This window comes from Canis aureus, chromosome 34 (assembly GCF_053574225.1).
Source record: "Canis aureus isolate CA01 chromosome 34, VMU_Caureus_v.1.0, whole genome shotgun sequence".
Classification (NCBI taxonomy): domain Eukaryota; kingdom Metazoa; phylum Chordata; class Mammalia; order Carnivora; family Canidae; genus Canis; species Canis aureus.
Window position 1 is genome coordinate 22,666,249 of NC_135644.1, and position 26,092 is coordinate 22,692,340.

At 35.6% G+C, this 26,092-nt stretch overlaps 1 protein-coding gene and 1 long non-coding RNA gene across 3 annotated transcripts in view; one reads left to right on the top strand and one right to left on the bottom strand.

Moving 5' to 3' along the window:
* The window catches only part of KCNH7 (potassium voltage-gated channel subfamily H member 7), a 480,585-nt gene that overhangs the window by 41,799 nt on the left and 412,694 nt on the right, over positions 1-26,092 (top strand). The gene's annotated exons all lie outside the window — the stretch shown is intronic.
* LOC144304573 (uncharacterized) lies at positions 20,273-25,922 on the bottom strand. The gene is made up of 2 exons (XR_013371503.1): positions 25,854-25,922; positions 20,273-20,579 (listed from the first exon to the last, which is right to left on the bottom strand). It is a non-coding gene; the product is annotated as an uncharacterized LOC144304573 (long non-coding RNA).

Here is a 26,092-nt window from a genome sequence, read left to right on the forward strand (position 1 = left end):
TGAACAGGGTGTCTGGTCTCCTACAGGAACTTTATAGTTATTGTTTATTCTTTATATTTCTATCTCCATTATTGAATTGTGAGGTCCCCTTAAGGGTCCTACACTTTTCACTTACAGTGTAGTGCCTGGTACATATTATGCACTCGGTAAGGAAAAATAAGAACGTATAAAGATTGTTCTAGCTCTTCCATGAATGTATTCTGTAGGACACTTTTCTACTTTTTAATCTTAAAAATGATTTTTTAAGACAATATTAGAAAATTGAATAAAAGATCTATTCAGACTGTCTATTTTTTTAGGAAGTCACAAAATTAAAGAGAGACATAAAGGGTTCACTATATATTGTTGATTATTTTGGTTTGAGCCAAAATTTTGACTATTGTGTATTCAGATTAGATCTGTCATTATATTCCTATACTAGGGAAACAAAGCATTCATAGAAAATGAATCATAGAAGGTTGTTTAAGATTATATCACATGACATGTGGAATGTGCAATGAAGACTTCAGAATAACTGTGTATAATCTTCTAAAATTCATGTGTGTCTCTTTAAGAATCTGACTATATTTATATCAATTATAATGCAAATGAAAGCTTTGGCAAAATTTATCTTGTTTGAAATTCTTTCCAAAAGTATTAGCTCCACAGCACTTCCTTCAGAAATTCTCCGGGAGGAGAAAAAAATAAAAGAATAAAAAAGAAAAGAAATTCTCTGGGAGAGTAAATTCACAGGAAAAAAAATAATGTAAAATTTTAGAAGCCTTAAGACCGATGATTTTTATCTTCTTGTTAAATTACCTTGTTTCTAGAAAGGAAGTTTCTATTATAGAAAATAGGAAAGTGCTATAAACTATATCTATATCTATATATAGTATAGATAGGGCACAAGGGGACAGAGCTTCTTAACCTTTGTTTTTTCATTTACTGAAAGCAGATAAATTTGTATTTCTTTAAAGAGTGCTTGATTTCATATTATTTATGATATGAAATTATTTATCACACTTTTCTTTAATCTATCAAGTAGGAAAAAAAGATCAGATTCAGTCTGCCTTTTAAATCAGAAATGGGCCACTAGAGATAGCAAATGCAACAATTCAAATTTCCAGATCCAAAATGTTCTACACTTGATTAATTTGCATAAGTCCATAATATCTCTCTAACCTTAGCTGAATTTCCAGAGATATAACTTGGCCTGCACGTCTAGTTGACAGCCTTAGCGCAGTCAGACCCTGCCTTAAGCACAATGGTGATCTTGCTTCTGCTGCTCATGGTTGCCTGTGGGTCAGTGCTGTCAACGGTGCTATCACATTAAAAGATCTGCATTGACAACCTCATTCCCATACCATTAACATTTATGTTACAGATCAGGGGTTTACAACAGGGGCCCACAGGCTAGAAATAGTCCAAAGATTCCTTCAATGTGCTTTCATTTGGTTCTTGACAGTGTTTCATTTGAATGCCCCTGTGTGTCTGTTCTGCTATAGCCCCAGTCCAACCAGTCTTGTTTTCACTTCCGGCCCATTACACTCATTTATAATAATCACTTGGCCCCTGAAGATCTATGTTAGTTCTTCATTCCTATGACAGCTCTTGTTTTCTGCTGATTAATGTTAGATTTCTCAGTTCAAATAAAATATGTTGATATCCTAATAACTACTAATGAAGGGATCAGTTCTCTTAGGTGGCTTATGTGTTTTCCAGAGAGAATCACCAACATCATACTGTAAGGATGCTGCATAGATCATTGATTCTGAGGAAGCTTTGTTGGAATTTTTTGAGAACAAATCCAAGTTCATAGCAAAAGACTATAGTTATTGACGGCCGTAGGCTGTGAAAGATTAGAATTTATCAACCTTCTGTGGTTCTAATAGATGAGAATTTACCATATTATACCTTATAATTATATACTTGCCATATTGCCCTGCCATCCTTCAACTAGATTGTAACCCAACTAGGTAAGTGAACATCCTAAATATCTATGTGTTGTTGTGGTGCCTGTCTGAGAGCTTTACAAAGGGAAAGCTACCTATATAATTGAAATGAGATTAATCCAGGTCAGAGGAAGAGATACTTTCTGATCTCTTATCTCTGGCTTCATTTCACATGTAAAAGATGAAAATTTCAAAAATAAATGTAATAAAATAAAAAGATTTTTTTAAAAAAATCCTGAGTTATGACTATCAAGTGAACATAAACATAGCTTATTTTATTGAAGGTACAGGTCTCTTCTAGATACCCTGCAGCTGCTAGTACACAGGAACTATGGTTTGTTAAATCTTCACATATGCGCCATGCTACGCATAATATAGAGTATATTATACTTAGCTGCTCCTGCTGAGGAACCACAGGTGGTGCCTGTCCTCAGAAATATTTTTCTAGTAAGAAGACATGAGAAATATTATCATGTATTTTATGTCTGTATGTATGTATGTATTTTTACTATCATGTATTTTACATGATCTAAGACAAGCTGGATAATGTATAACTGAGGTCAGTTATATTACCTGGATTACATGAGGAGAAAACCTCTAAATTTACTATCATTAAGGAGGTGCCTGAGCCCACTTAGGCTCACCCGAGACAGATAGTTAAGTATCTCACTGGACAAAATATTGCAATCCCAAAGGACTCTGGTTCACTCACTATCAACAGGAAGGTCTCCTTGTCAAACGGTGTTGGCTTGCTGTCTGTTATGTGCTATGCTTTGACTTGGCCCCTTGTGTACATGAACACATCCAATCCTCTCAAGAACACTTTCAGGTTGTTATGTCCACTTTACAGATTGGAAGACTAAGATTTAGAAAAATGAAATCACTTACCCAATGTTGTGACACTGATCAGTGCTGGTATGAGATTCACATCTGGCCTCTCTAATTCCAGTACCTGTGCTCTTTTTTAATTATTATTCATGGTATATATAAACAACTTTTTTTTTTTTAAAAAAAGCTAACATTATAGAATTTCAAATATCCTGTTTGTTTGTTCCTTGGATCTGATTATGCTTGTTTTAGGATTTCTTTTTTTATTCTTTGAGGCAGCATTTTTACTCTATGCTTCTTTGTTTCCTTTTTTTACTTCTCTCTCTTGTGCTTCACAGAAGTAAAATAGCTAGCATCTGTCTGTGATTCTGTGCATAGAGCACGTTGCATGATCCTGTGCTCTTAGATTTGTTCATAAGTAGGACCTAGGATGCTTTCTCCTCTGATTGTCAGAGCAAGGTGTTCACAATTATTAACTTAAACTGTTTATGAATTCCATAGATGTAACCTCCTATTCTGGGCATATCTCAAGATTATAGGACAAGGAATGGTCTCTGTTCTACAGAGATTTCATAACATATCTCAGTATGACCAGAGGAAACTCAAGTGTCACAATCTGTATGTACAGCTTCTCTGACATTCTTCTCATTTGCTAGATTTAGAATCGTAGATTTTCAGAGTTCATACTCAGTGAATACGAAGCATTAGTCCTGAAGGTAGAACTCAAGAACTCTTAGTAGCCAGTTGTGGGACATTGCCCTCAGGACAGACTTCACCCTACTTTAACCATCTGAGTGGGATATCCTTTGTGGAAAAAAAAAAAAAAGTGTCTTTGAAACCAAAACAAGAAATATGAAATGTACCGATGGTCTAGATTTCTTGTAATTGTTGCTGCTCCTTCTTTCTCTACTGTTCTCTCTCTTCCTTCACCAGCAAACTGTCTTAAAAGTGTGAAGTTTAAAACATTTTCATTCCAATTTATCCACTAAATTTTGTAACGATTAAAAATATTTTAATAGAAACTAATTGTATTATCTAATTACTGATCATATAATATTAAATTATTGATAATATGCAAGGCAAACCTTAATCTGAAGCTAGCTAATAGTCCTTTTTTATCTATGAAATTAGTTCACTGTCCAAGAATATAGATTTTGTAATTACTTATTCATTTTAATGATATTAAAACTAAAGCATGTTCTTAATTATTGACTGGGCAAAATAGCTAAAAGTGCAATGAATAACTTAAAAAGAAAAAATACATAGTATAATTTCACTAACTCTGATATGTATTTTACTCAAGGTCATGAATCAGAACTTTTAAAACTATTGAAACCACAGGATATCAAGAAATAAAATTAATGTGTTTCTATACATATTAATAAGGTCATTTTTCCATGTCAAATTCCTCTAAGACTTAAATCATATGATAGTTGGAAGTTAGGGTTTTTGAAAGACATTATCATGTGTTAATAGGAACACATAAATGATACAATGAAAATTGGTTTGGTAGGTCTAAGTACTAGAACAACTTTAGGCAATTTAGTCAAGTAAAAAGCTCTCTGAGACTCTTTTCTCATTTGGGCAATAGAAATAGACTTAAGAATATAAATGCACGGAAGAGCATTTGTGTTAGAGAAAAAGAGAAACTATTGTAAGGACAGTGATTATTACATACTTGTGGAGATTACTCTGGCAATTAATGTATGAGTGCCAAGGTGCATATATAGAAGCCACAGCTGTAATGTTTCTCTGGTTTTTCTCACAGTCTTTTCCTAGACTAGCAATGAATGGAATTGTATTTGGGGAGAGTCATACTATCTGCAGTGTACTTGTTGCTTTATAGGCAAAGGACAGGGGGTGATTTTTGTAAGCACATATATCAAACATCAGATGTATGATACATCTGAGTCAGTCTCTGCCACATAAATTATCAAATCCTTCTTCTCCTTTCCTTCCTTCCTTTTTTAGTTTTAGGCCTTTTTTTTTTTTTTTTTTTTTTTTTTTTTGGGGTCAATTAAATGAGTATAACAGTGCCTATCTGCTGAGGTTGTAGTAAGGAGGATTCGATAGCTATCATGCACATCGAATAGCGCCCAGCACACAGAAAGTACTCTATGAATATTGGCTAATCTTGATAGTTTTAGTAGAGGTTTTCAGAACCATTAAAAAGGGGAGCTCATTAAATTATTGGAAAATTAATAACCCAAATTAAAGTGGTGCAGTCACAAATCAATGTCCATATTCAAGGGGTTCTAAATTCTACGCAGCACTGGTCTCAGACCCTTTTCTGATAAAGTTGTCCTAAAGAACCAAACAACTCAACAACCAATAAACAAAAGCAACAACTAAAACAAAACTCCCACCCATTTATGCTCCCTTCGCAAAACAATAAAAAACTCCACGTGTACCCTAAATGGGAAACAGTAATGGAAACCAGAGAAATAGAAAATCCAGTGCAGAAGGGCTTCCTTTGTGTAGCTCACTTGAGTGTCTAGAAAGTCAGATTTTAAGTGACTCCAAAAAATTCCAGTGAAGAAAGTCAGGATAACTAACCAACAGCAAATTATGATCATAAATCAGTAAGACACTGAAATGTTGAAAAACTTTTGACATAAAATAAGAAGTGATGATAGACTAAAAATTATCATATGAAATGAGCTACAATGATAGGGTAAGAAGTTAACAGAAAAGTACAGGTTTTATTAAACAGTTATATTTAAGGCCATTGATCTTAAGAACAAATATTGCAAGCAGCCTGGGTGGCTCAGTGGCTTAGCGCCGCCGTTGGCTCGGGGCATGATCCTGGAGACCTGGGATCAAGTCCCATGTCAGGCTCCCTGCATGGAGCCTGCTTCTCCCTCTGCCTGTGTCTCTGCCTCTCTCTCTCTCTCTCTCTGTGTCTCTCATGAATAAATGAAAAAGGTCTTAAAAAAAACCCCACAAATATTCCTAACTGTTGTATATTTGTATCAGGCTAAATGTGATTCATAGCACTTAAATACACTGATATTTCTTGGTTTATGCTGTTTCATGACAAGCTAATATTTTCTTTCAAAAGTGAAATATCTGTATAGATTAAAATATTTTAAATGGATTTTAAAAAATAAAAAATTAGGAAATAGTGCAGACTCTTTGATTAGTGGGCCTGTTCTTATTGGGCCCATGTCAGCTGTTACTGATGGATTGAGAGCACCAGTTGGAAGAGGTCTCGGAGAATATGACTCTCTCCCAGACAACCTTATCACCTCTGCTCATCCCCCTTTCCCTCTTTTGTGGGCTGGCTGCAATACTGTGGAGATTAACCAGCAGTTAAAAAACATTATATTCCACTGGTTCAGACTTAACTCTATTCTAAATTAGAAGCTTCTGAAATATCACTGTTAGTAATAGAGGACAATTTTGTCACAGATTTCTTTTTCCCTTAAGTATATGCTGAAGTTACCCAGAACAACAATGTATTCCGAGTAGTGTTGCCTATGGAATCTTTAGGAAAGGAAGCGAATCTAACGTTTATTGAATCCCTGACTGCATTTCACTTGTCACTGCAATCTTGGGGGTAAGGTGATCCGCCTGCTATTTTTGTGGATGAGAACAGTGAAGCTCAGAGTCATTTGCCTGATATTGCCAAGTTTGCAAAGGAGTGGCTCTGGCATCCTCAGGCTTTAAGCTCTTTCCACTACTTGATGGAAATATATAAATAAAATTGAGAACAAAACCACTCAACTGAAAGTTAATTCTTCAGTGCTCAGGTCAGTAGCTATATAATTGACAGTAGGAGAATTAATACATCCCTGGTAAGGGTACAATGAGAAATAAATAAAATATTGGGGTCAGTATTATTATTTCCAAACTTAACATTACAGAGATTGGAGGAAGGAGCATGAATCTGTAGTTAATATGCCAGGGTCTGCACAGTAGCTTTGCCACTCATTGGTGCTAAGAATATGGGCAAACTATTTTATCTCTCAGAACCTCCATGGTCTGTAAAACTAGACCACAGAATAGTAAGGAGGATTAAATAAAACAATGAAATAGAGAATCTATAATTTTTTCTGCGTATTTCAGTTTGAAATGTAAATGAATGTCTGACTTATTCATCAGTAATGAATAAAGTGAATAGAGAATGTATAATATATATTAGGGAATTTGAAATAGTGAATCTATAATAATGTTAGTTCAATCAATTCTTGTTGACTTCATATCAGTAGTATTGAGTAACATCTAAGTCTTTTTTTTACCTTAATTTGCTAAAGACTTCCACTGCTCTTCTACAGGTGGTCTGCATTTCACCAAATCCAAATGTTAGAAACACTGTAAATCCAGATTAAATGGGAGTTTTGCTTGAATAAAAATCAAGGGATTTCCTCAAACTCAGTTTTTTCTTTCAAAGGATATTAACATATGTTTTACTCAGACATAGTAGTTATTAGCACTTTGAGCTGCAACTAGAATGCACTCAATACATTTAGAAAGGAGAAAATCTGAAGTCTGGCATTACTGATGAATAAAGTCAGACATTCATTTACATTTCAAACAGAAACATGCAGAAAAATTCTCTTTAATGTGTGTATCTTATGTTCAATTCTGTGGTTTTATAGACTTTTTGCTGAGTTTTAATGGCAACACCTTCTTGTATTCATCATCTTAGGGATGTCATCTTTGGGGGATATGGCTAAAAGGATTGCTAAAATAAATTTAAAAGAGAATATTTATTCAATCTAGTCTCACGTTGTTTTTCCTTAAGAGAGTTTGCTGAGGCATCAGACTGGCAAATACATCTCTGTCAACATCTGCTCTCATTTTCCAAATTGACAGTATTCAGAAGCAGAAGTTGAGATTAGATTTTATTCTTAAACCTTGGATCAGGCTATAAAATCAATATTGTCTGTTACAATAAAACCTTCCTGAAACTATCTCAAAACATCATTGGCCTAAGCCAAAGCATCCTGCAAAGGACTTAGGTTTATTTTAGAATTTTCCAAAACTTGCCAATAATTGCTAAGTTTGTCAAATGTTGAAGCAAATGAACAGTTTTCTGTAAATGGGCTGGATCAGGAAAGTCCACTAATGAGTGGTCACTAATGAATGTTAAGGGATAAGGAATTCATGAAAGAAATTTGACCTTATATAATTGTAGGAGGAACCATGGAAGTGAAGATCAGAAACAATAGTTCTATCATCAGAAAAGCACTCAATCCGTGAAGCCTCACACCTCCTGCTGCCAGGTTGGACTGCCAAGAAGCTTGCATGTATGTCTTTGGGCAAAAGTTACCTCTGATAAGTGGCCACCTTATCCACCGTTAAGTGTCTGGTTGCAGCCGTCACCATTGTTGGATAACAGGGTCAACAGCTAGGAAGACGCTAGATGTAGACTGGAGGAGAGTTAGGACAGGCTGTAACCGTCCGGGTGCCTCTACAGCATCTGATGATGGTGACCCTCACAGAGTAATGACTACTGGACTACTCTACTTTCCACTTTTAAGTCTCACAAGCTCCCCTTCTGGTCAACCACATTAGGCAATCATACAGGGAAGGGGAGTCTGGAAACATAGTTTCAAGCTTAACCAGATACACAGTTTAAACCATCACATCCTCCATAGTACATGCTATGGATGCCCATTCCTTTGCTGGCCATGGTGAGGGCTGTTTAGTCTCTTTCTGAAGTTATTCGATTTTATTCTTCTCTCAGAAAACTGTAACCGAAACACTCAGAATCATTGCTGTTCTTACTACCTGGATGCTTTCTTCATGAAATCTCTCCAGTGGCTTTGTTTTTTCCTTAATGGGAAAGCTAAAATCCTTACAATGACCTAAAAGGTTTTGAAGATGAACTACTGGTGTCCTCTCTGATCTTACCTCCAGCCTTCTCTCTTCCCCTCTTTCACTCCAGCTACCCTGGCTGGCTCCCTCAGATTTCCTTGAAAATATTTGATATGCTCCTGCCTTAATGTCTGTGCATTTGCAGTTCTCAAAATACTTTTTTCCAAAATACCCACGTGACTCATCCCATCAACTCTTTGTGCTCTTTCTTCAAATGTCAACTTTTCAGAAAAGTTTTTCATGACTATTTTATTTAAAACTCTACCCCTAACTCCCTATTTACCTTTTCTGATTCATTTTTTCCTCAAATTTCCCATTTATTTTTATCTAAATATATATATGTATAGTATGTATATCGTATATATATATATATAGTATGTAAATATGTGTGTGTATGTTTATTCCATATTAATTTTGTGTGCTTTTTTCCCACACTAGAATGTAAGCTCCATGAGGGCAGAAAGTGTTTGTTTCATTTACTGCTGTGCCTGGCACATGATGAACATGTAAGCCAGTAGTAACCCCATGAGTATTTGTTGAATCTGTTTAATGAAATAAGTAGAGTCATAAAATTGTTTGGCCTATTCACAAGGATTATGCAGGGGTTTTTGTTTGTAAGAGTAAATTTAGATGCCATATTTCAAAATTACTAATGCTAGAGAAATCTAAACTCCAGCTAGTTTTTCATTCTGACTTTTGTCTCACTGAGATGATAAGACTTGCAACTATAAAGGAATATTTGTTGAATTTCCCAGCCTATCTAAATTTACCACTCTGCATGGCTTTGAAACAGCCATTCATAAATGAAAAATTTCTCTGTCATAGTAAGAAATTTGTTCTCCTCTCAAAGCCTGAGTTAGTCACTTTTCCAGCTGATCCCCCTGAAATTTGAAAAACTTGAGCTTTGAGACTTAGGGTACGAACAGTTAAAATACAGCTGTCTAGATTTGCCTGTTGATTTCTTGCCTTTGTCTGTGTGGCCACTAATCTTTAAAGACCTCATGCTCAAAAAGTACTTTTGACTAAATCCTAAAAAAAATCTTTAGCTATTACTCCACTGTTCTCCTCCCTTCCACTATTTTAATTTTCCCCACTTTCAATCTGATTATTATATTCCTCATTCACTCCTGCCATGTTTGTTTCCATTCTCCTAGGTCAGGAGAGTATGCATAAATAATGTTGAGTGTTTATAAACATGTGGATTTAGTTAATAAACATAGGGACTTCATAAATATGAAAATTAGGATTAATAAGCAACCCCAAATTCTGTCTCTTGCCTTACCACTTACTGCAGCCTCACTTTGTGAATTTTTTTTTTATTTCCCTAAGCCTCCACCTATTTAAGTAATAATAGATAATAATGGATTCTATCTTTGTGGAGACTAGATAAGTAAATACACATCAAACATTTAGCACAATGCCAAAGACATAGCACACAGTGGATTCATGTAATTATTAATATTATTATTTATAAAGGTGGATATATGCTTTGTATATAATAATTTATCTCTTGTCCATTTCCTCAGGTATAAAATGAGAATATCTTTAACCTCCTTTTTAGCTATAAAATTCTGGGTCGACAACATACAGATTAAGAGTGTAAATATGTTTGGATGTTTAAACATATGATATAATCTCTATTGAATTATCTCTTAAATTGATTAAACAATGAAGGTAACAGATTATATAACATCATCATACCAGTTTATTACAGTCCTTATACATGACCAATACCTATTCTAATAGCTACTTTTTCTGAAAAGGAAACAAACCATATTAACGTGAAGCAGTACACTTTTGAAATTGTGAGTTTATAAGATTTTTAGTTTAATAAATTAGCAGAAATAATGTCCTCTGCAGGAAATCTTATGCTTACAAATACATTCTCTCTCAAAAATTGTAAGTCAATTATTTGGAACTCCAAAACCTTTTACAGAGATATAAGGTTAGAAATGGAGGCCACATTTCTTTATGTTTGAGAAAAGTCAGTTCAATTTGGATAAGGCTATAGATCAGAACAGTTTTGCAGGGTCTAAAATTTGTGTCTGGACATTCACAAAACTTATGGGGTATGCCACAAAACTGGCAAGGGTACAGGGTTTTTATCTTTATTTCATCTCAAAATTTTAATATTTTCTGCCCCTACCCTTTGGACTCAATGACTGTTTCTAAGTGTCCGTTGAACTACCCTAGCACTGGCACAATGCATGAATTTTTGTAGTTGCAAAAGATTAGGGAAAAAGAAAAACTAAAAATCCTTTGTTGGAAAACTTGTCACATACAAGAAGTACAACCACAAGAGGAATACTATGCAGCACTTAAAAAGAAGTGACCCGTCGTATACGTTTGTGAAAACATCACTAAAATATTTATTGTGGAAATGAAACAAGGCATAAAAAGATCTGAATAATAAGCTATGATTTTTATGGAGGAAAATCATATTTCTATGTATATGTTTGTGGAGTTCTACTAACTGTTAACCCTCTAGGGAAGAGAATTACTTTTCTGGGAAGAGGGAATGAAGAGAGAGGCATTTTTTTTTTTTTTTTTGCTGTTTATTATCAAAATGGATTTATAAGCACATAGTTTGCCCTCATATTTTCCATCTCCTTAGATACATTTATACCACCAACACTCTTGATATCAATCAGTCATTCGTCAGAAGGATTTTGTTTAAATGTGCAACTGCAACAGAGGGAAGGAGAAAGCAGACATATACTTTGAGCATATGGAGGCAGTTGAGAAGGGAAGAGGAAGAGGGTTTAAAAGGATGTATGAGTACATTGAGAAAGAAATGATTTGTGGTGCAATTAAGAAGAAAAGAGGGTGACAGTGATACTGGATTATGCAGAATTTCTCTGAGAATGAAGAGACCTTGGAGAACATGGTTGGTTCAGACAGTTTTCTGCCACCAGGTGGCATCATTAACCCAAAACAGTTTGGATGCTATGGGTTAGTATGAGTTGGGATGGGTTAATGATTACTGGAGGGAAGGTAGAAACCAAATAACTTGAATTAAGAAGTGAAAAGCAGTATGAGCAACTATTCAGGAGTAATTATAGCAAGAAACATACATGTAACAACTAAATTCTTACACTGATAGTGCTTTTTAGAAAAAAAAGTGTATATGTATAAAACTCTTGTTTAAGCCTTGCTTGAAAACTATTGTTTTTTTTAATGTTAACATTCATATTATGGCTTTGAAAAAAAATATTTTCCCATAAATTTTGCTAGGAAAATAAAACACAGCGAGTTGTAAATTAAAACAGACTTGACATAAGTCATGAAGACAGCAGCAATTTCTGAGTTGCACTAATATTTGAGTTGAATTCCTGAGAAAGCTGAATCCTCCAGAAACAAAAAAATAGTGGGCATCTCTCTTATAAGGTGTCAGGATAATGGAGTCAATAATTGGCAGAACAGTAAATGCACATAACCCCCGGATAGATCTTCTATAACAGACATAAGGGTCATATCCTACCTCAGAATATCATGTTGGGCACTGATGTCTGATAGCATAATATATTAATTTAAATGTGAATATCTAAATATCAGTTTTACATGCTATAAATAAAGCTATCCATTTATTGTATCCATTTATTCTCTATTGATCCATTTACACAATTTAACAATTTTGAAAGAAGTATTTTAGATCATCTTATAAAATAATTTTTGATATCTATTCTATCTAGAGAAGAATCTTGTGAGTTTATTTATTCAAGAATATTTTCTGGTTACTTGTCCTGTGCCAAGTTCTATGCATACACTGACAGCAAGATGACGAAAATGTATAGTCCCAACACTCATGGTGCCCGATTATGAGAAAGTAAAGGGACTGAAGTAAACCTGACTGTTATCCAAACATCTTGCTTATTGATCACATAGTACTGACAAATTAATTAGTTTCTCTAATTCTCCATTTATTAAAAAAAATACTTATGGGGAAACTTCATGTGCCTACTATAGTTTAAGGTGGTGGGCAAATAGAAGTAAATAAAACAGATAAAAATCCATGACCTTAAAGAACTTACATATCAGTTTCTTCATCAGATAAATAACATAATAATCTCCTTTCAGTAAAAATTGGATGAAAAATTACACATATGGAGTATTGAGATCAATTCTAGGAAACAAATAGGCTCCCAATAAAGGGAAACTCCCTTCTTCTTTAATTTATTGGGATTATATATTTTATTTTTCTACAAAGCCTCCTTTTTGTGGGAAGGAAGGGTCTCTGTCTTTTCCCCATCTTTGTATTCACAATAGGAACTCAAAGTTTACCAAAGTTAATATTTTTATTTGGAGAAGTGGTAAGAAATAAGACAGGAAAGGTAGACGAGGGAAAGTTCTTACCTGATAAATTTAGGAATATAAATTCTGTTCTGCAAGCAGTGAGGAACCACTGAAGGGTTTTATTAATTAATTAATTAATTTATTTATTTATTTATTTTTCACTGAAGGGTTTTAATTCAAGTTTTTCGGAGTTCAGATTCATAACGTAGAAAAATAACTATGTAAGCAGTTAAAGTCAAGGGAGAAAATAAGGGAGCCAGGGAAGTTAGGCTTCTGGGGGAGGGAAGAAGTAGTTCATTATTGGAATAGTTTTTGTACTCAGAGTTCAAGTAGTAGATCATTTCGCTCAGGGAGATCTTGTGTAGTAAGAGATGTGGGCTAAGGGCAGACCCCTTGGGAATACAGATGTCAATACAATTCAATTATATAAATGCTTATTGAGCACCTGCTGTGTGCCAGGTACTGTTCTGAGTGCTTGAGAAATAATGATGAATGGGTGCCTGAAGTTTTCATTTTGGTGGAGGGAGATAATAAATAAAACCTAGAAGGCAGTATTAGTTAGTGACAAGGGTTATGCAGACAGTAGAAAAAGGTTGATGTGAGAGAGAGTAATGTAGGGCTAATGTGGATCAGGTGATCACAGAAGACTCTCTGGAAGGAGATGGCTAAGGTCCATATGGCAGGAGGGAACCAGGCCAACGAAAATCAAGAGAAAGCCTACTTTGAGCAGAAGGATATATAGATAGTTAAAGCAGAGAAAAGAGAGCTGGCTAGAAGGACTGAGAAAGAGCAGTCCGGCATTTGGAGGTGAAGGAGTTTGGTATTGCTGTCCAAGATGAGGGAGGAGAGCCTTCCAAGGAAGAGTGATCAACATTATTGAATCAGAAAAATCAAGTTTAAAAAAGCCCACAAGCTATTGATTAGATTTGTTAATAGTGACTTTAGCGAGAGTTAAGAAAAGTTATCATCTGCAATGTAGCTATGTTATTTTACATTTTATGTGACTGTTTATTTCAGTCTTCACATGAGCAGTAATATTACTACAGTCATTTTACAAATGAAAAGACCTAAAGATGTTAAATACATACCAAACAGCTAATAAGCTGGTATATGAACTCAGTTCTAACTACAGAACTCTTAGTGTTGCCAACATCAGTGGGGGTGAAAGAAGCAAGATTACAGAATTTGTTTTTTTTGTTTTGTTTTGTTTTTTTGCTTTTTGTTTGGTGGGGGTGGAGGGGTGGATAGGACAGGGAGAAAGTGAATATTTTGTATATACATAATTCCTTCATGGCATTTGACCCTGAAAGAAAAGCTGTGGAGTAGGGGCAACGAACTGTTTGACTTGCTGAATTACATGTTTCATTAACAATATTTATTTTATGTTGTTTAGTAATTTATAAAGGCCCTGAAGAACAAATGAAAGTTTTTTTTTTAATTTTATCTATACCAGGGGTTTATAAACTATATAGTCTGTGGGTCAAATCTGACCCACTGCCTGTTTTCCTAAGTAAAATTTTACTGGAATAGGACCGCACTCACTAATGTGAGTCTGTGGCTCACATTTACATATTGTCTTTGATTGCGTTTGCACTATTTGACTGAGTCGAATGGTGGCAAGAGACTATGTGATTCATATAGCCTAAAATATTTCCTAGCTGGCCCTTTATAGGAAAAGTCTGCCTATCCCGTATATTTTGCATTTGCTTATAGGGAAAAAAAGAGTGGTTGAAAGTTGTTAGTAAAATGAAATGGATTCTGTGGAACATAATAGTGGTATATGTATAAACGAAATTAATGTGGCTGTTTGTGGAGAATGGATTTATAAGCAGTTCTGCTACTGTTGCCTGAAAGAAGTGATGGGAGCCTCCAAGGTAGGACAGGTGGGAGAGGATAGAGGTGGACTTGGGGATGATGGAATGCAGTTGTAGGACAACGTCAGGGCTGATCCAAAGGAGCCAGGTGAATGAGTGCAGAAATGAGGAAGTCGAACGGAAAACAGTAGAGAGGAAAATGGAGAAATTTATTTTAGAAGTGTGCAATGCATTAAGGTGCCTGGGTGGTGCAGTCAGTTGAGCATCCAACTCTTGGTTTCAGCTCAGGTCATGATCTCAGCATTGTAAGATCGAACCCCATCCCAAGCCCTTCATGGGCTCCACGCTCAGTGCAGAGTTTGCGTAAGACTCTCTCCCCTTCTTCCCCTCCTCACCACTCTCTCTCTCTCAAAGAAACACATATTAAAAGAAAAAAAAAGTGTGCAATGCATTGAATGTAGCATAGTGCAAAGAACATAGACCTGAGGTCTGAGGGACCTGGGTTTGAGTCCCAACTATCCCAGCTGTCCATGTGTGACATTGAGAAAATGACCTTTCTCAGCTTGTTTCTTTATCTGCAAAATAAGAAAAATGATGGTTTTGGGTGAGATCAAAATGAGATGTCTTGCACTTAGCATTGTGCTTGGGACATATTAGCTAATTGAAGCAATATTAAGCTATTGTTAGTATTGTCTATAAAGCTATTATATCTCAAAATACTATGGAAATTAGGCCATCCTAACAAGTATTGCATTATGTTAAAGTAGATTGCATTTTCCTTTGTGTCAAAAGTGAACCCTTCGCTTGACTTTGGCCTATTTCTTTTTATTATCCAATCATCTTTTTTTATACTTCCTTAATAGACAGACAATTCGTCATGTACATGCCCAAGGAGGAAACTTTCTAGCATAACATCAATTTCCTTGGCATTGAAGAATAAATTTAAATGATTCATTAGCATTACAGAATTATTTGTTTAAATTGGTATGATTTTAATGAAATTTTAGGATATGATGAGATTATTCTCTTTTGAAAACTTAGTACTTTGCCTTCACATTTATTTTTATTTTTAATAAATGTTTCAACCTCACCATTTGTCTTTCTACAGCTATTCCAGGGCATAATGAGATTGGCATGGCCACCGACCGAGTCATCCAAGAATTCCTCTAGATGATTTTTTCCCTCTCTTTCCTCCTTTCCAATCCTTATTGATCATTCCATATGCTTTTTTTTATACTATCCATGAATCAAATTCCAAAATCAAAATTGAATAAAGCAAAAGAACTTTTTTAATAGTAATTGTCAATGAATAGGTCTTACGCATACATGCATGGTCATGATGTACAGTTTAAAGATTTGTAAAATATTATACCCACAACATACACATACACACCCATGTAATCTGTCTTAGCTATTGAACTTTTAGGAAGTAAAAAAGAATACTTTTTCCTTTCTACCTGACTAGAAAGTAATTGAGACTTAGTTGCACAGGTAAAATAGCTAGGTCAATTTTATTATTAGTGAGAACTAGGTTTGGCAAGTTTGGCTTGGCTGGCAAGTAGATAAACTTTATAATACTTTTTGTTAAATTGAACCGTAAGCACTGCTTCTTAAGAAAAGGGAGAAAGGCCAAGAGTGTCGAGCTAGCAAAAGTTCTCTGCATGGAAACATTGAGAGTAGGGTGTAAATGTTTACTCATAGCATTAGTTTGTTCTTAAAACACTTCTTACAATTAAACGTATGTGAGTAGAAGAGTAGAATGCTGAATGCCTGAGATTATATTGAAGCAAAACGATGCAGTGTTTATCACCATCCATTTTGATAACAAATTTCCCTCAAAATCTCTTTTGTTATTTTCTTTTTTTTTTTTTTTTTTTTTTTTTTATTGGTGTTCAATTTTCTAACATACAGAATAACACCCAGTGCCCGTCACCCGTTCACTCCCACCCCCCGCCCTCCTCCCCTTCTTTTCTTTTATCGTGTCTCTTTTGACATGTATCCTCTTCTGCTTCATGTTTTTTCAGTTCTGCGCTCTGATATTTTCCCACACTACTGACACTGGTATTTATTTGATTGCTAATCTTTTATCTCTCACGCAAACATGATTTAAATTTCAGCATGATATCACCTGGATGGGTACTCTGGTGGCTCACTGAGCATTCACTCTTGCTGTACATGTACATTGCTGTCTTTCACGCTTTTTGGGTTATCCTTTTAAGCAATTTGCAGTAGATTAAGCTTGCTGCCCAACTCTTTGTTGCCAATCTTCCTTAATGCACACATTGGGTTTGTATTTAATGATTCATTTGGCTAATACGTACCAAAAAGGATCATTACAAAGGCCAAAAGTTAATCCTTTTAAAAATTTTAGCAAATAACAATAACCAGTCTTAGAAAAATCAAGTTTTAAAATCTGCTTCAACTCAGTATTACATTCAGGAGCAGGATAATGCAATTAATGTTAATTCAATTTATGTCACTAGTCTACCTAGTTTCACATGAGGGACCAAAATAAAGGACCTGGTACCATTTTCTCTATGACATCCTATTGTGAATTTTCTCAAAGCCGTGTGTCTTAGTGGCTCTGCTACTAGCCTTAAGGTCATTGGGAAATTGCTCCACTTTCTTAAGTGTCAGTTTGTTTCTTTTTTCTTTTTTTAAGTTTGTTTTTATTTATTTATTTATTTATTTATTTATTTATTTATTTATTTATGAGAGACACAGAGAGAGAGAGAGGGAGAGAGGCAGAGACACAGGCAGAGGGAGAAGCAGACTCCATGCAAGGAGCCTGACGTGGGACTCGATCCCGGATCCCCAGGATCACGCTCTGGGATGAAGGTGGCGCTAAACTGCTGAGCCACCCGGGCTGCCCTGTCAGTTTGCTTCTTTACAAAATGATGATACAAACCTCACAAGATTACTGGAGAATAAAATGACACAATGTAGTTAGTATATATAAAGTACTTAGCATAATGTTTAACTTATGTAAAACATACTCAACGTAGTTTACTCTCAACTTCAACTTTACTCTCTCACTTTTCATGCCCCTGGAAGAGAGTACTCTCTTGGTGATACTGGTTTAGTAAACAGCAAAATAGTGTTTAAAGATTCCAAGACCCTCTTAGACAATAACTCGCTCTGCCTGTATGTATGGAGCCCAGCTGGGATAGTGAGAAGACACTGGATTCCAAATACTAACTCCAACTCCCCACAACAGAACATTGAGAAATGAGACAGAGAGAAAGAAAATAAAAATTGTTGGAGGGGGTGGTTTCATAGAGAAAACTTCGTGTAGAATAGCTGATCCTGTGTCCATACTTTCCCCAAATCAGGAAGTTACTTCATGCTCCTCTACTATGCATTGATTTCTTTTCAAAGCTTTTATTTGTAAGGGAGTGGGGGGTGAGAGAAAGAGAGAGAAGGAACAGGAGGAGGGGCAGAGGGAGAAGCAGACTCCCCACTGAGCAGAAAACCCAACTTGGGTCTCAGTCCCAGGACCCTGAGATCATGACCTGAGCCAAAGGCAGATGCTCAGCTGACTAAGCCACCCAGGCACCACTGTGCATTGCTTTAGTTAAAGCTTGAGGAATGAAAAACAGAACCCTACCTTGATATCTCAAGTAGAAATGAGAGTGGAACAGTAGCAGATTTGATAAGGATATGAGAGCTATCTCATTGTTATCCAAGATCACAAAGTGAAGTCCAACCATATCCCATGGAAAAGAAGTGAGGAACTGTTAAGTTCAGGACTCAGTTACTGTCTCTCTTTCCAAGGCCGCACGTTCTCCTGTCCTCTCATCTTTTTCTTCTTTCTCCCAATCCACCCTCTGCAACCCTACTGTCTTATTTCTTTCCTCACTTCCTCTCTCCCCTTTGTCTCTCCCTCTTGTCTCTCTTTCTCCCTCTCTCTCTCTCCCCCCACCCTTTCTACCAGCATTTTTCACTTGTACTTGGTCCTAAATGGAGTCTTTAAATCAGTATGTCCTTTCAACTCATCACTCAAAGATAATTGGCTCAGTCTTTGCTATTTTATTTTTTTATTTATTTTTTAAATTTTTTTATTTATTTATGATAGTAACAGAGAGACAGAGAGAGAGGCAGAGACACAGGCAGAGGGAGAAGCAGGCTCCATGCACCGGGAGCCCGACGTGGGATTCGATCCCGGGGCTCCAGGATCGCGCCCTGGGCCAAAGGCAGGCGCCAAACAGCTGCGCCACCCAGGGTTCCCAGTCTTTGCTATTTTAATTACACTTTCCAGAGAGGAGCTGATTTGGCTCAGATCATGTGTGTTAATCAATGGATTGGCCTCCCTAGATATGAGGGTGAGCATTTGGGTTGCACTTGTGTGATACCTATAGTAAGACCCTCCTCCGGAAGCCGTATTAGCAGGTTCATTAGGAAAGTATCACTTATTTTCCTAGCACTTCTCACAGAATCTGTAGTGTGTGCTCAATAAATATCTGCTGAATAAATAAATCATAACACTGAGTTCATTGCTTATTTTGCTAAGATTCTCAGCTTTACTAATAATTGACAGCTAGTATGTGTCAAGTATTTATCATTAGCCAAGCACTATTTGGTGTACATTCCATGTGGTCAATCTGTAATCTTCATGATAATCCTATGGGAAAATCAGACATGGAAAGGTGAAATAACTTGTCTAAGGATACAGAACTGATAAAGAGAGGAACGCCTGGGTGGCTCAGTGGTTGGGCACCTGCCTTCGGCTCAAGTTGTGATTCTGAGATCTAGGGATCGAGTCCCGCAAATCGGGCTCCCTGCGAGGAGTCTGCTTCTCCTTCTGCCTATGTCTCTGCCTCTCTCTCAAGTCTGTGTCTCTCATGAATAAATAAATAAATCTTAAAAAAAAGAAAAAAGAACCGATAAAGGGCAAAGTTAAGCCTATGCTTAGGCACCTTGGCTCTAGCGTCCATATTCTTGAACTCTACCCTAAGTCAGCTCCAGCTCTGCACTTCCCTACAACATAAGGCAAATGTATATTAACTTACAGCACTAGTGATATTTTAGCATTTTTTAGTAATAGTTAAAAACAAATAATAAGAAGATGGAGTTGTATAGCATTAAATTAATAAATACCAAAAAGGTCAGAGTTGACTAAAGTATATATGCAAATGGATGGCTAAAAAAGTTTACCATTTAAAATTTTCCTAAAAATGTTTTATTTCCTTCTTTACCTCTCCCTGGTTCTACAACTCTATATTCTCTTCTATTTTTTCGTTTTCCTTATCAATCTTTTTCCTTTTAATAGCCATTTTATTTGTATCCATTTTACTATTCAGTGTGACACCTGCTCTTGTTGAAACCATTTTTACTCAATTTCTGTTCGGTACCCTAGAACCACAAATTTTCAGTGCCTTCTCAAAGGGTAATATGTGAATAGAAAGGAAAGCATAGTAGACAATAAGAGGAAAGCCTTTTGTTCAACAAAGAGCAAGTCCTAATGACAATTTAATTTCAAAAACTCAAAACATTATGTAAAATACAAAGACAATGAAATGGAAAGTACAAGATAGTTCAAATTGACATTAGACTTAACCATTGATCAAAGAAAAACTAACACAGTTTTCTTTTTTAGCTAAACTAGTACATTTTGAAAAATGGTAATACTCCCTGATGTAGAGGGCACATAAAGTAGGAGAGCAGTGTGCTTCTAGGAAAGAATATGATATGTCTTTAAAGTCTTTAAAATTTTCAGAGAGCCTGGGTGGTTCAGTCAGTTAAACACCTGCTTTTGCCTTAGGTCATGATCCCAGGGTCCTGGGATTGAGCCTCCTGGAATCCAGTCCTGTATCTTAGGGTTCCCTGCTCAGTGGGAAGTCTGCTCTCCCTCTTCCTGTCCCTCCCAGCTTGTACACGCAGGATGCTCTCTCTTAAAAACAAACAAACAAACAAAAAAACAACTTAAAAAAATTCATCAATTTCTCCTTCAAAAATTATATGCTAAGAAAATTATTTCAAGGGTGGCATAAATTTGTGTACAATGCTGTTCATCATTGTTATATTCATACAAATCAAGCCTGGTGATAATGTAAATGTTCAAAAATAAAAAAAAAACATTGTTAGGGATTATACATATAAAATATTATGCTACTGTTAACATGATGTTTACAAAAAAATCAATACCATTGTTAAATCCCATTGAAGTAATGTTTACAGAAATGATTCTAAAGCTACATTTAAATGGAGACATATACACACAAACAAAGAAACTTGAAGAGACACCAAAATATTTGTAGCATTCATCTCAGGCTGGTAGAATTATACATATTTTTTAAAAAATATGAGGCACTTGGGGTGCTTCCATTGGTTAAGCCTCTGCCTTCGGCTCAGGTCATGGTCCAGGATCCTGGGATGTGGAGCCCCACTTCGGGCTCTCTGCTCAGTTGGGGGTGTGCTTATCCCTCTCCCTCTACCTGCCACTCTGCATACTTACGTGTGCTCTCTCTCTCTTTCTCTCTCTCTCTGTCAAATAAATAAAATCTTTAAAAAATACATATTTGGTACTCCGAGTTTTCTCCAATAAGCAGGTTGGCATGGAGGCAATATTCTCCTATTAGTTTTGTGTTTAAAGGATTTCCTTACTACCTGACTTCTTACTACAGACAAGCCTAGAGCATCCACTTGCCAATCCACCTTGGAAACAGGCGTGGTCATGGTATGTGAGGACCTAAATTGTATTGCTTTAAGTTAAAAGAAACCTGAGGCTGCCCACCTTACATGTAGGGTAAGTGTTGCAAAACAGCGGCAATTATCACCATTCAGATAAGCCCTTTCCCAAGATGAAATTCTTTGAGTAGCCAGCCGTTTGGGGTAAACCTTGGCTTTTCCTTAAGTAGGGAAAAAAACAAAAACAAAACACACACACACACACACACACAAAAAAAAACAAAAAACAACCTTTTTCCTACTATGTGTTTGAAGAAAGGCATTGCACTGCTAATCAAATACTTCTATCATTATTAAAAACGGAAAGGATAATAAGTTTTAAACATTTACAAAATACTGATAATCAGAATTGACATATCTTAAGAATTGTTTTGTGATGACACTAATCCTAATAAAGTTTAATTTTAGCTACAAAATGATGGATTAATTTGTAGGTATAAAAAGATTCATTTCTACCCTTTGGGTTTTTGGTTTTGCTTTAGGAGGCTTTTATTTATGTTTGTTTCTCAGTGTGCTTTCTGTTTCGTTTTATTTCTGAGTCGTAAATTAACATAATTCACACTCCCCCTTTTTCCCTTGTTATTTGCCAACGCCTTTAGTTCATGTTGGTAGGACACAGCTCCTAAAAATGTTGCTGCTCCTTATAAAGACATACTGGATTTAGAATGATACTTTTTTGTGACCGCAATATTCAAAGGGCTTTTAGTTTCATATTGACTGAACTCTATAATCTGTAATCTTTGTTATAAATAGTTCCTTGAACACTGAAAGCTGTCAGATTAAACTTGCTCTTGTCAGATGCTAGATAATGGGACCCAGAAAAAACAGTAACTTGTGTCCACCAAGAATTTATTTAGAAATCTCCTCTTGGTATGAGAGGAATTATTTATTCTTCGTGTTATTTGTTCTGGAAGCCTACTACTCATTTCTTATTTGTTTTTATATCTCAAATACCTATGTAATAAATGTGTATTGAGTAAATTAATGGATTTTTGTCAAATTTTGTAAGTGTTATAGATTCAGAAATTCCCAGTTTAGGATATGGGAAATATTGATTTGACATGAGTTTTCATTTTATTGTTAGCAAGACCTATTATTTATCTCCTTCCAGGGACTCTTTGATACTCCCTTTGATACTGGAGGATAGACAGCTGCTAGCCTTTGACTGCTACAAGTTATTATTTAATTTAAGAAAATATAGCCATTTTTCTTTGCTCTAAGAAGAATTCTAATATGGTAGGAAAAATTGGCTAAGTAGAGTTGTATATAAATATATGTAAAAGGTCACAATAATATTTGAGGTGAACTGATCCATTTGAGGTAAAACTTGATGACGGTTGGTTACCAGGAAAAAGATAGATGCAAAGCTTCAGAGAGGTGATTAAGCTAGCCATGTGTAGTGATCCATTTGTCCTGTGTTATGGAAAGAGTGGAAACTGATGCCCTGCTTTTCTTCTCTCTCTTTCACTGTATAAGCTGCTCAAAGACAAGGACAGTATCTTTCACGTTGACACACACACAATGAATATTTAATGCATTGAATTTATCAAATTAGGAGAAAGAAATGGGAGGCAAAATGCTGGAGATGTAAATGTTAAGGTCATATTTAGTTTAATTATACTCCTAATTGGCCTCCTCTATTGATTCTATGTGATTAAAATAGAGCTTTGAGGATCTTGAGGTTGAAATAGACTGATGTGTTTCCAGTTGTATCTGACTTGGCTGCTCTGGTACTCACTTGACTTTAACAGAATTCATGGCCAATGGAAAGTGGAGAAAAAGGAAGACAGATGTAATAAATACTTGGAGAGGAGAAACTATACTATATTGACTGAATTTGGATCAAAAAAAGGATAAAGATTTAAAAAAGATTTCAGGGATCCCTGGGTGGCGCAGCGGTTTAGCGCCTTCCTTTGGCCCAGGGCGCGATCCTGGAGACCCGGGATCGAATCCCACGTCGGGCTCCTGGTGTATGGAGCCTACTTCTCCCTCTGCCTGTGTCTCTGCCTCTCTCTCTCTCTCTGTGTGACTATCATAAATAAATAAAAATTAAAAAAATAAAAAAAAATAAAAAAGATTTCATCTTTTGAAGCCAAAGAGGTGATATATTGATGTCCCTGGAGAAATTGTAAATAAAAGATGATAAAGGGGTAATAAAATGAATGCAATGGGAAGAATATAGTATGGAGAAAAGAACAGCATGGGTTCAAGTTCAGTCTCTCTTCTGATTACTAGCTGTGAACTTTGCTATTCTCAGCTTCTTCACCTCTAAAATGGAGGAAATACTAATATTTTACCTTCAGAGTTATTTGTCATATGATTGAACGTAATAATATATGGAGTTTTTTTAGGGATTGTTTGGATTCAAGGACATGAAATCTATTTGATAATATCAAAATAGGGATATATTTTAAAGATTAGAGGGAAATTAGTGACCAATCAAAAGAAGGATAGCCTAGCTCATAAGAAGTTGTGTCATTGTGACTCTCTTCCCTTTATCCTCCCCTCTCTTTCCTTGGGATCTCATGGTCTATTACCAACTCATTGTCCTGAATTCCTGTGCCATTCTTTATGATGTCTTTGGCCAAGAGTAACAGAAAATTTAATTACAAGGGGCTTATACAACAAGGGATTCATTATCTTGTGTAAATACAAAGTTTGAAGGTAGAACAGACCCAGAGTTCAACAATTCAACAATTCAACTATTTCATTGTGGCCTCAGTTGTTCTCTTTATGTTACTCTCTTCACCTACAGGCTTGCCCTCAACTGGCCAATTACAGGGTACTCAGATAGTTTAGCCTCAAGCATCAGCAGGCCTCAAGAAGAAAAAGGGCTGCTTTTTCTTGCATATTTGTTTTAAAGAATCAAAACTACTCATGGAGTATATTCTAGCAATAGTTTTTTTTTTTTTGTGAACTACAAAGCATTATACAAATAATTTTAAAGCTATTCATGAAATACTCAATAGAAACATTCTGAAGATACAAAGGTATAAATGAGATAGAAGGTAAGAAAGAATCTAAATTTCACTTCTAGATTTACTTTATTGATAGACCAGAAATTATACATAGTCATGTATAATAAACTGTTTAAATTTGTACAAATTGTAATCATTTAAAATACTTTCCATATTAAACATTATTATAATAGTTGCTAGAGTGAACACTAAATTGAGTAAATAAATATAAGATCCAGTAGCACTATTCAGGTATTCTGTATTTAATTACATAATCTAAAGATCTTTAGGGTTTTCTAGATTTCTTCTCACTTCGAATCAAAGTCTGTTCTCTTCAATTTTATGCTGTATAGAGATAAAATGAGTGGGTTGTAATGAGAATTCTCAGACAAATATGTAATCATATTGCATGAACTGAGGCTTAAGGTGTAGCACCTCTGAATACTTGCAATTGGCAAATGAAACCAGCCAGATATTTCATGGATTTTACTAAAAACTCAAAGTTTGAAAAATCCCTTGATAGGCAAATGATGAATAAATTTTAATTAAAAAACAGGAGCATCACTTTGCTTTCATATTGCACTTTTCCCAAATCCCAAAGGGTTAGAAACACTATAGTACACCTATGTACAATATTAATTTGTTTATAAGGACATCTGTTCCTTCTGTTTTGCTTATTTGCATATGAAATTTGTGTATTTACAGAATTTGACTACTCAACTAGCAGATGCCATTTTTAATGTTTTGCTTCAATATTTTTAACACGTTGAATTCCTACTTTATGCCATGTTCTTACAGGTACATATATAGGGATATAGATGGATACACAAATATATGTACATATAGGTGTGCATATTATATATATATATATATATATATATACACATGTACATACACATGTATACATATTTTGGTAGGGGATCTGTTCCTTAAAATAAAACCATATTTGTCCATATCATTTATATTACTTCCTAAGATCTATAGAAGACCTTAAAATAGACTGATTGTAATAGCAGTTTATGGACAACAGGACTGTTAATTCAGTGAATATTGTTAGTGTATGAATATTCATTAAATTTGTTTTTAAGCAGCGTTTCACCTTTGTAAATGGTTGCACCCAGAAAAGGCTCTAATTAGAGGAATTAATTAGGACTTGGAAAGGTGAACAGAGATTTGTGGGTATTCGGAAGGGATATTTTTCTCCTGTGGAGAATGTGGAGAAATACCTCCCGGAGATTTTGCAATACAGTTTGCATGTACATCAGGTAAAATGAGAATGGAGGGCTTTGAATCTTAAGGGCATAGATGGTAGATGTCTTGTTCAAATTAGCATAAGACATTTTGCAGATTTTAGCACATCTGTGTCTTTCCTTGGTAAAATTCATCTTTTAAAAGATCTGGTTACAGACATTCAAAACCTCCATTAACCCTAGCATAAAGTTAAATCCAGTTAAACAAGAATAATCTCACTATGGAAACTATTCCATGGTCAGAGTGGTGCTTCTTCCCCTCTCAGTTACCTCTATAAAATCCCTGCCACCAGAAACCCAAAGGAAGCAGCTGTTCTGAATATGTACAAACAAAAGAAGCTGTTACTATAGCAACCATAGAACTGTGGAAAAACTCTCTCTTTAATATTAGCCAATCCCTCCTCTCCACCCCTCCCTGTTTTCCTTTTGTGCACCAGTGCAAACTGCCCTTGGGCAGAAATGGTGATTGGTGATTTGACTACACGTGGGCTGGGGGTGAGTGCCCCAGC